Source organism: Micromys minutus (genome assembly GCF_963924665.1).
Source record: "Micromys minutus genome assembly, chromosome: 23".
Taxonomy (NCBI): domain Eukaryota; kingdom Metazoa; phylum Chordata; class Mammalia; order Rodentia; family Muridae; genus Micromys; species Micromys minutus.
Window position 1 is genome coordinate 43,161,309 of NC_137958.1, and position 16,419 is coordinate 43,177,727.

Here is a 16,419-nt window from a genome sequence, read left to right on the forward strand (position 1 = left end):
GATCAGCCAAGTTTGAAGAGCCATTTATTGCATTTTCTAGTATATATGTCCATGTGGGTGCAAAGCAGTTGGACAGCAAAATGAAAATCTTCTTATTCAATATCATTGGTTTTATACATATATAGTTCCTATAGAGGACTCTTTAAGAATTTTCATAAAACTATGCTTAGATCACCACTGCCTATATTTTGAAAAGTTTCATGATATTTCTGAGAATTTTTGAGTATCAGAATATTAGAGGTACTAAAAGAGAAAAAAATAAATTTATATAAATAAGTATAATTATATATCTAGATATAATTTATATAATACAACTTATATATTATATAATTATATATTACACTTTATATAATTATACCTTCCTTTTTGTAAAGTAGGATAGGAATCAAGGTTTCTTTGGAAAGAGTCGTAAAAAATGATATTATCTTATCTTTGGATCCACCATAATTTATCTCAGTCTGATCATTATCAGGTGAAATGCATTGCTTACACCTGAGGGTTTGAGTATGGGTTTTTCTTACACTGAAGTCTTACCTGTGAAATTCAGATTCATCCATTAGACAAGTTACCTCTCCATGCTGACATCATAGGTTGCTAGACTTCCTTTCTCTTGTGAAGTAACACATCACAAATGCTTTGTGTGCCTATAGTGATATGAAAATAAAAGTCTAAATGAGGGTCTGGAGAAAGGGATTAGTAGATAAGAATGCTTGTTTTGAGGAGGAAGTGAGTTCTTTATAACATGGGAGCCAGCTTACAACCATAGATAGTTCGATTTCCATTGGGGTTCACATGCTCTTCTGGACTTTTCAGGCAGCCACATACACAAATTGCACATACACACATACACACACACACACACACACACACACACACACACACACGCACACACACCCAAATACACCCCCTCCCAAAATAAAAACAAAATCTTAAAAAGTAAAAATTTTCAAGAATGTTGGTGTATAAAATAGAAAGATTTTCTTGCAAGTAAATATTTGGGAGTAGTAGGTGTTACAGAAATGTGGATATTTATGTGAAACTTAACACTCATATACATTTTAAACTTTTATGAGTGATTAGGTCCTCAGGTTTTCTTTTTCCTTTTTATATTGGTTATTTTATTTATTTACATTTCAAATGTTATCATCCTTCCCAGTTTCATCTCTGCAACCCACTTTTCCCATCCTCTATCCTCTGCTTCTATGAGCATGTTCCCCCACACACCTACCCAATCCTACCTCACCACCTTAGCATTTCCCTATGCTGGGTCATCAAGCTTTCACAGCACCAAGGGACTCTTCTTCTTTTGATTCCAGATAAGGTCATCCTCTGATACACATTCTGATGGAGCTATGGGTCCCTCCATGTGTACTCTTTAGTTGTTGATTTAATCCCTGGGGGAACCACGGCAGGGGGATCAGGTTGGTTGGTATTGTTGCTTTTCCTATGGGGTTGCAAACTCCTTCAGCTCCTTCAGTCCTTCCTCTGACTCTTCCATTGGGGATCCTGTACTCAGTCTGATGGTTGGCTGATAGCATTCTCATTTCTATTGGTCATGCTCTATAAAGTGAGAATATTGAATATGCACTTCACCTCAAACAGGTAGATTCTGCTGAGGTTCAAATGTTTCAAGCTACTCTGGTTCCTGTAAAATGAGATAAGATGAACAAATTTTGAAGAATATTGAGAACTTGCCTGATATCTTAATCTACCAGAAAGTTACCTTTTAGGTATAAAGTCTCAGTATTCACATTAAAAAATTCTTACTCAATAGTTGAGGTGAGACCAGGAAACTGACTTCCAGGAGACCCCTCAGATGACCTACTTAAAGTAGAATCTGTTTTCAGGGAAATTAATTTAGTGCTCAATTGTCAGTCTATACATTTTTTTTCTGTCACAAAGTTTAGTGGAGAATGTTATTTTAAATTGTCAAAAATCAATTAAAAGTGAGTGACTGGAACTAGAATCTGAGAACTGGGCTTCATTGTTTCAACAGAGTGTTTGTTGAGTCACATTTTGATCAGCAGGCTTATTGTTTAAGGGTTGTAACCCAGATACTGTATGCCTGGTTGTCTTCCAAACTAGCCTCTAAGTCATTTGCTTATTGTAAATCTCACTATTTCCTAAATATTTATTTCTTTTACTTCTCAGAGCCTCTCAGATTTCAGAATGAAAACTGAAGAATTGATCAAAGAACTCTTTCTCTGTCTAAGGCCAAAAGTTCATTGATGAGAATGTCTGATATGTTACTTATTGATATGTCATAAGAGACCTTTGAATAAAGATGATCATCCAGATTGTCTAATTTACTAGAAACACACTACTTTCCCAAATGGGAAAATGAATAAATAGGTTGTAAGATGTAATTGCTAAGGAATGCTCTACATATGCATGTTGTGTTTATATCAGAGATACGTTTCATACAATGTCTTTCATCCTTTACATAAGCCAAGAAGACCAACTTCCCATGGCTAGTGTCTTAAAGGGATTTTGGGAACTATATTGGAAAAAATGTTCTAGTCTCATGACCATTTGATGGCTTTTCCTGTAAAATGTGATAACCCAATGGCTGAACAAATAAAAGTAATCTGAAGATGTAACTGTATTTTGAAATTTTCTGCCATAAGATAGACTTGGAATACTGGGGTCATCATTTTCATCTTATAAGATGTCTTTCTACATATTTATTATATTATGCATTCTAAGTCATTTAAACTTCTGTGTCAACTAACTCATTCTATTTTATTTTTAATGGGGTGTCTCTAATTTGAAAATAAAAATTCCCCAGTATATAAAAATAGTAGTTTGATGTGTTTAATGAACAAGTTTATTAAAAGTAGTTCATATCTAACCAGCATCATGTTTTGCTTAGTTGTGATATTTGAGTGCCATTTATGAAATTTAATTAAGTTTTTAATATGCAAGACAGTTTCATATATATCATATTTTTCATTTTATATTTCTCTATAGATAAATGACCCCTTTTATCTTCAACTTTCTTATAATTATTTTTTACTCGAAAAATTCTGCTTAAGAGAGTTTAACTTTTATAAAGATGCATGCATTCATTTTAGAAGATTATTTGAGAGTGAAAGATTGATATTTATTTAAGACTTGTCTTCTGTTTCAATATAGTTGATGAACTACATATAGATACTTTGGTTTTTTTTAACTTCAAGTGTCATCAAAAAGACAGAAAAATAATTTACATTACTGTTTTGTTATTCCTATTGTTTTAGATGAAAAGGAATAGCAAGAGTATAAAATTTTTAAAAGGAAGGGGTAGGTACTCTCATATAAAAAGAAATATTTAATAAAATTTGAGGTATTGTTTAATGGTGGCCGCTTATATTAATGGCAAACTAAACGGTTGGACTTGATAGTTTCTCTCAATATGCCATCTGTCCTTGAACACAATGAGGAGACCATCAGCATTGCTATGAACTGTGTTGGAGATAGAACAGTTTCACACAACACTCCTAAGTTAACAGCATCTGTATTTTCTCCATATGTCCAGTGATCCCCATACAGGATAAATTTAGAGGCCGGTTCATAAGGCACTGTAGCATAGTCCACTTGTGCGTAGCGTCATACTTGTGTTATAAAGACCACATATAAAGACCTCTAACAACCTTTTTAAACTAACATGATTGGATTGTTCCCGGGAGTGCTGATTGAGATCTCCTTGGTTACTTCAACACTGATCATCATGGTTCCACAGTCCACATGCTCGATATCATTTCTGGTTGTTAGGAAGATTTTGTCAAAGTTTCAAAGATGCCTTCAGGAATCTTAAATGGGGTCTCTGAGAAGTGAGAACAGCAAGCAGAACAGTTCGTATAACTTGGTAGGAAAATAATTATGGAGAGATAGTAATTTGTATCTGAACTGAGTATAAGGGTCAGGGTTTGAGATTGTGCTTAAATTTTGAAATACTGGGTTCTCGAGCTGAGAAAATAGATGCCTTCCCCCAATACACACATGAGAAAGAGGGGGGATCAATTTACTTTGTGTGTGTGTGTGTGAGTCTGCTCACTCTGAGAACTTCTGCTGTTTGAAGACACCAGCCCCTCCAAAACTCAGGTACCTTTTTAAAATGTGTGTCTATCTAGGCCTCACTTTTCTTTGTTCATATTTACATGTGTGTGTATGAGAGTTGGGCTGTGGCACATGCACTTCAAAATGTGCAAGAATATGATGATCCAAGGACAGCTTGGATCATCATTAGTCAGTTTTCTTCCTCAAATCTGTCTTGGCTTCAATATCAATCTCAGGTCACTGGTCACCAGATTAGTAGTGCAATTGCTTTGATTTGATGAGTGATTTCACTGCTTGCTCAGCCAAGATTTTTAGACACCTCTATTCGAGATTCTAAGTAAATTAAGATTCTTACAAATACTTGTAGAATTGTATAACATTGATATATATAATTATATATATAATATAGTTTTCTTTATATAACAATAAATTATAATATATAATATATATTGTTATTTATATAATTTATATATATATATATATATATATATATATATAAATGATAGAGAGCTATCATTGATAATCAGAGAGAAAATAAATAGGAGTAAAAAAGGTCTTGAGAGGTAAAAGAGAGAAGAAATAAGAAAACATAGGCTGAAGACTAAAAAAAAAGTTCAAAAATTGAAAGTATATTGGATATAATGTAAGAAGAATATCACAGTTTACATATTGTTTGCTGAGGGTTAGATTCATTAAGAATAATAGCGGCATATTGGCATGCCTTAGCTATGAGGAATGAATGGTTAATCTGGAATGCAAATGCCAATGAAACAGAAATAAGATGAAGGTGTGTGTGTGTGTGTGTGTGTGTGTGTGTGTGTGTGTGTGTGCGCACGCAAGAGAGAGGAGGTAAGCGGAGAGACTATGTCTAGAAATTAATAACTTAAATTTTATTCTAACTCCAGATTTTGGAAAGTAACAACATATATGCAAAATTCTAAAGAGAAAAATTATGAACTATTTTTAATTTCTTAAGATCATTGAACAAATCTCTTTGTAGAAAGTAATAGAAGCCCGGTGTGGATCAAGTTCTGCAGGAATGTTTACTGAGACATGAGACCTGTCTGCTGAGAATTTAGAAACCTATCCACACATGGTGAATGTGGAAAGTTCTTTCTAATAAGGACCTGGATTCAGATGAATTACGGCAAAATTTTTCTGTGTAGTTTGAGTATGAATGTTTATGAATGATTTATCAGTATGCAAATATTAGCAACTGCTGTTTTCTCTTCTATATGTTGACAGCCCAAGACTGCTCACCTATAGACCTCCTTTAGAGACAAACTCACCATGCATCCTGTGCTGCACCATAAATACTAGGTTTCAGATCTTAGATGCTGGTAACTTTAGAAAACCCACCTGATTTATCATATTTCTTTATCCTCTGGCTGCTCATATAGCTTGAGCTGTTGAACTGAGAACTTGTGTTTTTTGGCAACTGTTATCCACACAAAGAGTGAAGTGTAAAGATTGAGGGAAGTGTATTTATTCTGTGTGCTACTATCAGATAACAGAAAGAAAAGAAAACACAAGAAAAACAAAAAAATGAGAATGCATTTTTAGAAATATCCAAACAACATTACAAGCCAAGAAAGCAAAGCAAATTACACATTTAGAGAGTAAGGACAAGACATTACAAATGACAACCTGAAAAGTAAAATGTTGTGTAGAATAATACCAAACAAATTGTAAATCACTTTAAATAGAATAAATAATGAGCAAAAGACAAAAACAGAAGAAGTTCATTGATCAGGTTCAGAAAGAGGCCAGTGTATACTAATGGCAAGCTGGTTAATGTCAGTTTGTCAGAATCTTTCTTACACACACACACACACACACACACACACACACACACATACACACACACACACACACACACATACACACACACACAGCAAAATGAGGTATGAAGATGTTCTGAATTGAACTGGACCATATGCTGCCTGGAAGCCAGAATAGAACATAAATTGGGCAAAGAAGGAAACTAACATGTATATATAAACTTTGTTTTCTCCAAAGTCAGAGTTGTTTACTGGTGGACTAGTGTTTAGGGACATCACACTCCTGATTTTTCAGCCTTTTTTCTCAAACTCAGACTTCTTTACTGAACTCTCTGCTCTTTAATCTTGAAATTGATCCACATAATTGGACCATGTCATTGTGCAATTTCAAGTTTCTAATGACTACATTTTATTTATAAAGTTGTTATTTAACTCCTGATGTCTAGATATATAAGATAAATACATAAATTAAATATTATTTATAAAGTATAAATAAATGCATTTAACAATAATTTGATATTTACACAGTTAACCACTTATTATGGATAAAAATAATTTGCATGCTAAAATTCATGTTGTTTTATAGTTTTGCAGAAGTAAATAAATCTGAGCTGTACATTTGATGCTGCAGGATATTGACTACCTTCAACATTTTTCAGAGTAGATCAATGCTTTGAACTTATAATCATCCATGTAAATACAGAAATGTAATGCACAAATAGTACAAATCAGTTTAGGTAACTGTTGCAAGTTGTTGGAAATTCTAAAATATTCTCAAACCATTTTTGGTTTATGAAACTCAAGTTAGCCGAGCAAACATAAATTTTTAAAAACCACACTTTCCAACACAATACAATTCAGAGAGACACACTAGATTGATATTTGCCTTGAATGATGGTGAAAGAAAACTCTACATAGTGTTTGTTTGCTGTGAACAATTGTGCATCTCTAAAAGCAGAGAAATGAGCATACACATCTGAGCCCAGGTGTTTCGAGAGTCATCTACTGGCAGTGCGCAGTTTGTTGGCAGGTGCAATGTAAAATATGCATGCTGGGTTCAGAATCAATGCTGCAGCAATTTTGTGTGCTGCAACATGGGGCATATTGTCCAGAAACACCAGATTCACTCCACATTTGATTTTGAATTAATTTTGGGCTGCTGTGCATTTAGAGAAGTCCACTTTTTCCCATTTTTTTTTTAAACTGCTGCTCTCAATTACTGTATGAGACCTAGATCCCAATATAAAAATATGATTAGAGGGGCTTGTGGTGTGTAGGAGGAGGTGGGTAGTGGTCTATAGGACAAATTGGGGTGGTAGTCTGTATGAGGAAGCCAGTGGTGAGGAAGAGGATTGGGGGGTACTGTGTATGAGGTGGTGATCTGTATGAGGACAGGAGGTATTTGTAGGATTATGTTTCAAGATATATGTATTTATGTGTCATTATTATAATTATCAGTATTAGTTTATAACATCTCTTCCTGCATGTACATCTGCATGCAAAAAGAGAGCATATCCTATTGTAGAGGTTTCTGAGACAGGACATGTCTTGTAGGTATTGAACTTGTGGTCTTGGGAAAGCAGCCAGTGCTTTTAACTTGTGAGCCATCTCTCCAACTCTCATTTTGTAAACTTATACCTGACTTATTTAGGATCTTGTAAATTATTATGTGTGTACATGTATAAAGGTGTCTCTAAATAAAACTTTAACTATGTAATGACTGTGAATATCTTTCCATTTTGTAACTTGAAAAACACTATTTGATAGGATGAAATGATTACAAAATGGCTTAATTTATACAAGTTATTTATTAATTGAGAAATCAAGAAAAAAAAACTTATCAGGCATTTTGAAACAAAAAAAACCACACATTGCTTTAAAATTTCAGGCTACTGTTAAAATCTTTTTAAAGTTTGGATTCTATAGAAATTTGCAACCACAAATAGTACTTAATGAATTATGTAGAAAAGCAAACAATAAAACAAATATTTGTTAAACTAAAGTATCACTAAGAAAAAAATTATACATTGTACATCAAGAATCTACTCTAACCACTTATCATTATGATATACAGAAGTCATCTTCCCTAGAGCACAAGACTATAAATTTTAAAATCTATCCTGTGCCAATTTTAATGATTGCCTGGCTTTGCATTTTATTGTGAACTTTTTGCACATTTAGAATACTGTAATTTTCTAAGAGGTATGGAGTTACATACAAAGTTGGAAAGATATCATTTGATAGTAAGCAAAAGAGGAGTATCTCAAGTCCAGTTGAAATACAAATTGTAATGAGAAGTTTGAGTTTTCTTCATGATATTGAAGAGAATACCTTCTCAGTAATTTCTTCCTCTTCCAGAGCCCCACCCCTTTATCGGTCCACTAAAGAAGCATTTCATTTGTAAATTGTTTCTTCCTCTTTGAATCATATGTGAAAATTAAACACATCTACATAAACTCCTGTTACTTATAAGATACAAATACATCTTATTCAGCATCCTGGGAAATATCTATCTGAAATTAAATCATCATTTACAAAAAAAGATATTTTATGACTTGATTATTAAATATCCTCTCCAGATCATTTTTCAGTTTTTTCTATATTTCCTGTTATCATTATAGGAAGATGGCAGAGCTTTAAATCTTATATCCTTACTGGCAGAATAGGTAAGTAGCTATTGGCTTTTCTTACTATTATTTCCAATTCTGGCCTTGCTCTCTGCTTTTTCATCAACCATTAAACTAGCCTTTTCCTCATTTCCTCAGAACTGAATCACTGTTGTAAACCTTGAACTACATAATGGACTGAATCTTTCATAAACTGTGATTTAAAATATATTTTCAATGTTAATTTGTCTCTGTCAGTTATTTTTGGTTGAAGCAAATTAAGTTAACATATATGGTAACCTATGCATTTATCTCTAGACTATTTATTTTTCTGTTCAGCTGTTAAAAGATAAATTTTGAGACAAAATTTTATTTGTTCCATGCTAATTTTGAAGTCATCATGAAGTTAGAGATGACTTTAAAATCCTGATCCTTTTTGCTCTACTACATATTATCCATGTGCCGAGATTATAGCCTTCACCAATCTACTGAGTTTATGTGATGCTGGGAATCCACCTAAGGGTTTCTATCAAGTGAGGCAAACACTGTGCAATCAAGCTACAACCTTAACCAAGAGCGATACAATTATCCAACGATTAAAACCAATTAGTGAACAATAAAGACTTCCCCAACAACAATTCATTTAGAATGAAAAACTATGTATGACAAATGGCAGCTGCCTTTAGAATTATTTATTGCTTCTATGAAGAATACATAATGGGTTATCTCTGGTTGGCTATGAAAGGGGGTATGGTTTCTTTTTCTCTTGCATTTATGTTTGTCTTTTAGAGGATTGCCTGAAATTTTTCATATGTCTAATCCTTTTTTGATATTAGAACTGCATTTGTGTTCTTACATTTGTTGAGAGGTTATCTGGACTGGTAGGAGATTCTCTTTTTAATAGTAGTTCCCCAGTGATAAGCATTAGCATCTGTGTGATCATCATTCTATCATAGTTGTCATAGCCAACCATCTCATGTTCTTGGCCCTTTACCCAAGTTTTACATCAGGTCACAGAGCAAAGATAGCTGACTGTCCTCACAGCCCTGGATGGCTTGGATGCCTGCTTGACTGCTCATACTTACAAAGACTTGACCTTACTCAAGGATTGCATTTGAAAGATTCCCTGGAGAGTACAGATCTATTTACTACAGTTTGGAAATTCAGGCATCTTTATTTTTTTTTTCTGTTCTGGGCCAGGAAACTCTTATATGCCATGAAACTATAGCTAGTAGAATTTTTGAGAAATTGTTTTGGTTGGACAATACTGATACAGTTTATATTTGAGGGTTTTATTTCTTTCCCTAAAGATTAATGGGGGAAAATTTATGTTATCTGTAGTTGAAGCGAATGAATGAGGTAAGAAATAGAGAATGATCTCATTTGAGTCATAATGAATTTATCATCTCTAGGGTCAAGGGTAATGATTACTCCTGGTGCTTTAAAATTTACATTCTGTTTACTTTTCTCCAAATACATCCAGGAGATCTGGTTTAAAAAAGTTACAGGGAAACAAATTGTTGAGTCAAGGATAAATCTCTAACCCTGTAGATTTAATAAAAGCTAATAATAAAATATGTAATGAAATAATTTAAGGTAACGATGAGGTTTAGGATATTGGAAAACATTGACTAAACGATACACAAAAAACAAACACTACATAATTATAAAACATAAAATTATGTTAAACACAAAACTGTATATAACAACAGTTTAAAATCTTCCTACCATGATGCTTTATTTTCCTGTGTGCTAAACCAACACTCTTTCCCTTTTTTCAAAAGAGACAACCATTTTAACAAGTTTATATATGTATAAATCTCAGAAGCTTCTTTATAATTGCTTTAGATTATTTTAATTATATGGCATTGAATTTCAATGTAATTTTGGGCTAATTTGTCATCATTGTACAATTAAATATTTCATCTGTGAAAGCCAGGTACCAAACCATTTGGTCAAATCTTTGTTTATACAAATATAAGTTTATTATCTCATGCACATTTCATAGACTTCTTGACATGCTGTTGTTTAAATACTTATATATTTCTAAGCTATGTTCACTTGGGCTGCAGATGACTTAGTAGATAACAACACTTGCTAGTCTTCAAGATGTTCTGGGTTAAATTCCTAACATTATACTTGATGATTCATAACCTCCTATAAATCCAGTTTCAAGGGATCTGTTGTCTTCCTTTGGTGCTTCCAAACACTGTGCACATGTAAGGGCAGGTACACAAAGGACTAATTATTGCTTTAACTTTCAGTCTAGAGGGACAGTTTTAGGAAGCTCAGGAACGCAGCAAATGCTTGGTGGGCCTTCTAATTGCTGCAGTCTTTTGTTCTAGTGCCAAAAGGATTCAAACTCATACTGAAACTAATAAAGACACAGGGAATGTCATTTCAGGACTGACAATGTTTGCCTTTCACACACACTAAAGGACACCAGATTTATATGTGTAGAAAAGAACTTTCACATGTTCAAAATGATACATCGTTAGTTCTTGTTGCTATCCATTTCATGTATCTATTTTGAACTCAAAATTCCCAATCCAAAGTATGAATTACATTTATAAAATATGAATCAACAATTAGTGACAAGGACACATTTCTGGAACAACATTGACCAGAAAACTTTAAAAGAGACCCATTAAAAAACGATTAGTAACACTACAAATAGATATTGTCTCTGTTAAATACTCTGTCAAATATTGAGATAAATCATATTGGCCTCTTAGGTATGCTTAGAAAAGATGTCATTTCAGAGAAATGCGTCCAAGTGACAAGGAGAGGTAACAGTTTCACAAAATCATATCTGACAAGTATTAAACTAGACAACATACTCCAAAGAAAATAGGAACCAGAATTTCTGCTGAAAAAAGGTATGTTGCTCATTTTGCTCCTGTAGATGGATGGTAGTGAACATACTGGTCTGAAATCTTGGCTCTGGATGTCAGGTAGTCAGCTGTGGACACTAATGACCACTCTTATGAAAATTAATGAATGGCATGTGTTACCTGTATGTGTTCTCTGAATCCCCCAAATATAAACAAAACTAGTTGTACAAAACAGGTCTAGAAGCTGATTAAAAATACCTCATGTTTTAGATGTGAGAACTTTGTCATTATATAAGAAAAGACCCATTGCTGATCACTGCCAGAAGTCTCTTGTTAGGTGAAACCATGTGCACGCACAGGATCATATCTACTCAAGATAGCATTCATAATAAATTGACATTTGTTTTGATATAAAGGCCAATGCATTATAGCATTGTAATATGGATAAGACTTGCTTTTATTAAAAGCCTGAGAAAATAATTGCCTTGGTATAAATCACACTATAATTTTCATTTTTTGTTATATGATTTAATTAATTTAATTGCATTATAAAGATCATGATACTAGAAGTGCCTATGTTTATTCTTTTCACCAATGCATTCATTTTTATTGATGTAACATGTTTGGTAATTTAATTCTGAGAAATTTTCAATTTCTAACAAGTATGCTAGATTTTCGTTGGTTACTAGTTTTATTTCCATATAGCATAAGTGTAACAATATTATACGACAAATACCTGTCTCTTTTAATTTTGTAAATAAGACTGTTGTAAAACATTTTCTGGATTACTAGACTGCTACATATCAGCAGTGTCTCAGGTCAAAAGCTGTCCGATAAAAAGGGGCCTGTTATTTTCTTTTCAAACCTTTTACAGTTTAGTTAAAACTGCCTTGACAGCTGTTTAATTTTTACTTTGGCCTTAAAACTAATATTTAACTTAAATTTTAAATAGGATTTCTTAAATTATTATCTCTAATAATTTTATATGAAGATACACACACACACACACACACACATATATATATATAGTATTTTACTCATTTTTTGCTTACTCAGATTTGTCATCAAATATCTATATCTACATACTATAAATGTATAAGTATAACACAGAAATTAATTGAGAGAAAAGAGATTTTCAACATTGTGTTGTCTTTACCTTGAGTTGGTAAAAACTCTTATTGGGTCTCTTTCTTATGTAGGGCTCATGTGACATAAAGACACATCATTTAAATTTTTCATTTCTTTCACTTATATTACAGTTTGACTGTATGTATCATCTGGATATACATATACTAACTAACCTTGTCTTTTGCTCATTTTTTTGTTAGTTTAAAATGTTTTTGCCTCTGAATTCTTTTCCTTTGATTTGTATTTCTTAAATATTTACTCCCAAGTTTTTATTGAAAGTATGTGGCAAGAGGGTTGGTTACCGCCATCAAGACTCAGGACCTGCCAACAGATGGCTGAGCACTCTCAAGCAGACAGGATTTTACTCATCCTGGGCTCAGCCTCTCCTTTTCCATCTGGCACAGACACCCACCTGAAGGAAAAGGTAGACCTTCAAGCTCTGGTTTGTCACTTCCTTTCCTAGCAGTTTAGCAGTAGCACTTGGGTACCCAAGAAGGAAACTGGGAGCACTGTGTACTCTCCTTTTAGAACCAAAATATGTCATTGGTCTGGTTCGGGACCTCTGAGTTGTGCCATGACATTAGCACTAGATGCTCTTCAAGGGTCCCCTGCAACATCCTGTTATTGCTCTGAGTCATGGAGATTCATCAGCTTTGGTTGTGTAGTCCCTGCCCTTCATGTACTCTAGTAGCTGATATGTGTGGTAGATGTTGGGGTGGGCCACCTCACAGCCCTGGATTGATCAGGCAGCCAGTTCTTTTGTGCCAAAGCCACCTAGGTCAGCTTTCCTACACATACCATGTCTCCCACATAAAAGACAAAGAGCTGGACAAGTCCTTTGAAGTGCTACAACTGACAGGGTTGTGACAGCTTTTCTGTACTCACACTTTCCATCTTGGCTTGCTCACCTATGCCCACACCATCTGGGCCATCTCTCCCACAGGCAAGGGGCACAACCAGCTCTCCTCTGCACCCATGTCACTGCTGGCATCCCCACCTTCAGACATCAACATTCAGCCTCACAAATATCAGAAGGCCACATGGTCTTTTGTGGTAATGTGAGCCATGGATATCAACACTAGTCTGTGCTGTGGTAGGGCCAGGAAATGGCATCAGGGGCCTGAATGTCATTATGACTACAGCATCATGACTTTCCCATCAGGCTGTTCCTAGCCAATGTCCAATCTCCAGTTCTGTTTTTTTTTTTTTTTTCTTGAAAACACAAACCCACTCTGTATCTCTTTTCTGCACATCTCTCTACACATACTGTAAAGTCTTCTGATTACCTAAGCTGCAAGGTAGTGGATATGCTACTAGCTCTAATTATTTTCAATAGCTTTATTTTCAATAGTTATATATAAATGGCATATTTAAATACTCTGTAGGGAAATATGTGTTTACCCCATGAATAATAAAATTGGTAGAACTAGGTGCAAGGTATTCCATATGCTCTTGAACATACCACCATGAATTAGCTCCAAGATTGACAGTAAAAGCTTGAGAGGAAATCTTTTGTGTCATCAAGGATAGACTTGTAAAGCACATATGATAAATGATACTTAAACTTTGTACTGTAGGGAATTACACCTACAGCACTTATCTGAATTAGGAGGAAAGGTGGACCATCTAAATATTCATGCTAGAATTTATTAAATTTATCAATTCCCTTGTGTATATATAAATCTGTTCTTTTAATTTTCTGAATTTGATACACAATTCAATATGAAAATTGCCATCTGAAGAGTTTTGGATACAACTGTCAGTTCCGTGACAAATTCTCTTTGTTTTTTTCAAAATAAATGAAAATGCAAAATAAATAAGAATGACTTCATCTTATTCATGAAAGTATTGTAAGGAATTACTTCAAGTTTATGACTTCAAAACAATGAAGCTTCAAAATGTGTTCACTGGCTCAAACACAAAAATTGGGATATAGCTAATAAAGGACAGTCCTGATAAAGGATTTTAGAAGATCTTAAGTGCCTTAGTTTATTATATAAATGACATAATTTTAATTGATTATAGTTCCCAAATTGTATCTTATTGGAAATTCTACCTGAATCATAGAACAGAAAGAACTGTTCCCTCTTGGCTATAGATTTGCTGATTACCAGCATCCTTTGATCATATCAATCTAGTATCTGCTTCTGTGCTAGCTTGCACATATTCTGCATGAATTATTTCTAGATCTCTATCTGTAGTCTTCTAAGACAAGATACTTAATATAGGTTGGGATTTTCAAGTAACATTTCTTAATTAAATTGTACTTACAAAGAAATCTGTCTAATAAGAAATTACTTATGGGTCTGAAGGTTGATATCTGGACATGTTTCTTAGAGTCCCCAGTTATCACTCTGCAGATGATTTTTACTCTTTATTAATATGTGGAAGAGGGGACATGTCTGGGAACACAAAGACAATTGATGGGCAGAAGACTGAATCCCAGAGATATCTACATACTAATCCTCCCTCTGTAAAAGCAAGAAAAAAGAACATGTAGTTGAAGATTAGTGAGTGATGGTTACATGACCTTAAAATCTAAAATTAGTCATGCTGAATATCTCTCCTACTGTCAGACTGTCAGTGTAGAATGGATAAATCACATATTAAATTATGGAGACAAGAAGAAACTATTTAAAAAGCTGAGTCATTAGCTGCATTTAAAGGTGATGTTTATTTTAGTTCTATAAATTGAGCTAGTCCTATTTACATAAGAGCAGGGGTGACATAAGAAATGTCATTCATCTTCCTTAATGAAATCACTCATGCATTTATCTCCAACAAGAGCTGTGATAGCCATTGGTATATGTCTAATGGAGAACAGTTGTGACAAAGGACATCAGATTTTAAAGTGCCTTCATTTATTACATTAATTACATAATATTAACTGATTATAAATACTAATGATATCTCCTACTAAACATAACTAGATGCAACAAGTTCTCATTTAAGAAAATGTGTTACAACTGTTTGCTCACTGGTATGAGTCATACTTTGTCCCTCCAAAGTTAAGATGCTGAAATTCTGGTACATAAGAATAATATCTTATTTTGGAGTATTGGTTTTCATGTTTAATTACTTAGGATAATGCCATACTTGTGAACAACAATCCTCATAACATATATGACTAATATTATTATAAAAGAAGAGATCTTAATTGCAGACATAAATGAAGAAAGCTTGAAATGAACGATAAGGATGAAATCAGATTCATGAAGTTAAAGCAACTGAATACTGACAATTAAAGTCAACCTGTGAAAGCATGCAGTCATCACTGAATACTTCTCTGCTTACAGTATAAGGAAGAGTATAGGTCTGCTGACTCCCTGATCTCAGTGGATAGCCTCTAAGTCTTTGAGATAATGCATCCCTTTGTACTACTAGTTTTCAATTCTTTATCAAAGCAACTCACAAAAAAGAATATACTTTTGGTGATGTCAGACATCAAAACAACTTCGCCCCTGTTTACTCAGGTGTCCATCAATTGGTAGTACAGTACACACTTGCTTCACATTCCTTGGATATTTCAGAAATTATTGTTTTTTATTTATTAAGAACATAATCCTGGTTACAAACATTATTTATGAATGGTTATATCTCATCCAAAGTCCATTTTTTTCCTATTAACCAACAACTTTCCTTATTGTTATGGTGAAGACCATGAGAATAATTGCCAACCAGTGGACTCAGGACCAAACAAACAAGGGTCTTTGGAGAATGTGTTTATCTGTTTCTTCTTCATATACATGCTCAGTAAATGTAGCTGATGATTCTAACATCAACTCTTTAATGCTATTCCTATTATTTTAAATGTTTATACAGTGAAAGAGAAGGAAGGCAATTATGATTATTATTATTATTGTTGTTGTTTTTATTTATGTGTACTTTGTGTGTCTGAGTTAGTTGGTGTTTTGTGTGTGTTTGCACCCAAAGAAGCTAGAATAGGTGTTGGATAAACTAAAGTTAGAGGTGTTTGTTAAACATGCAATGTGTTTGCTGGGAATGAACTGTGGTCTGTTAGAAAAACAGCAA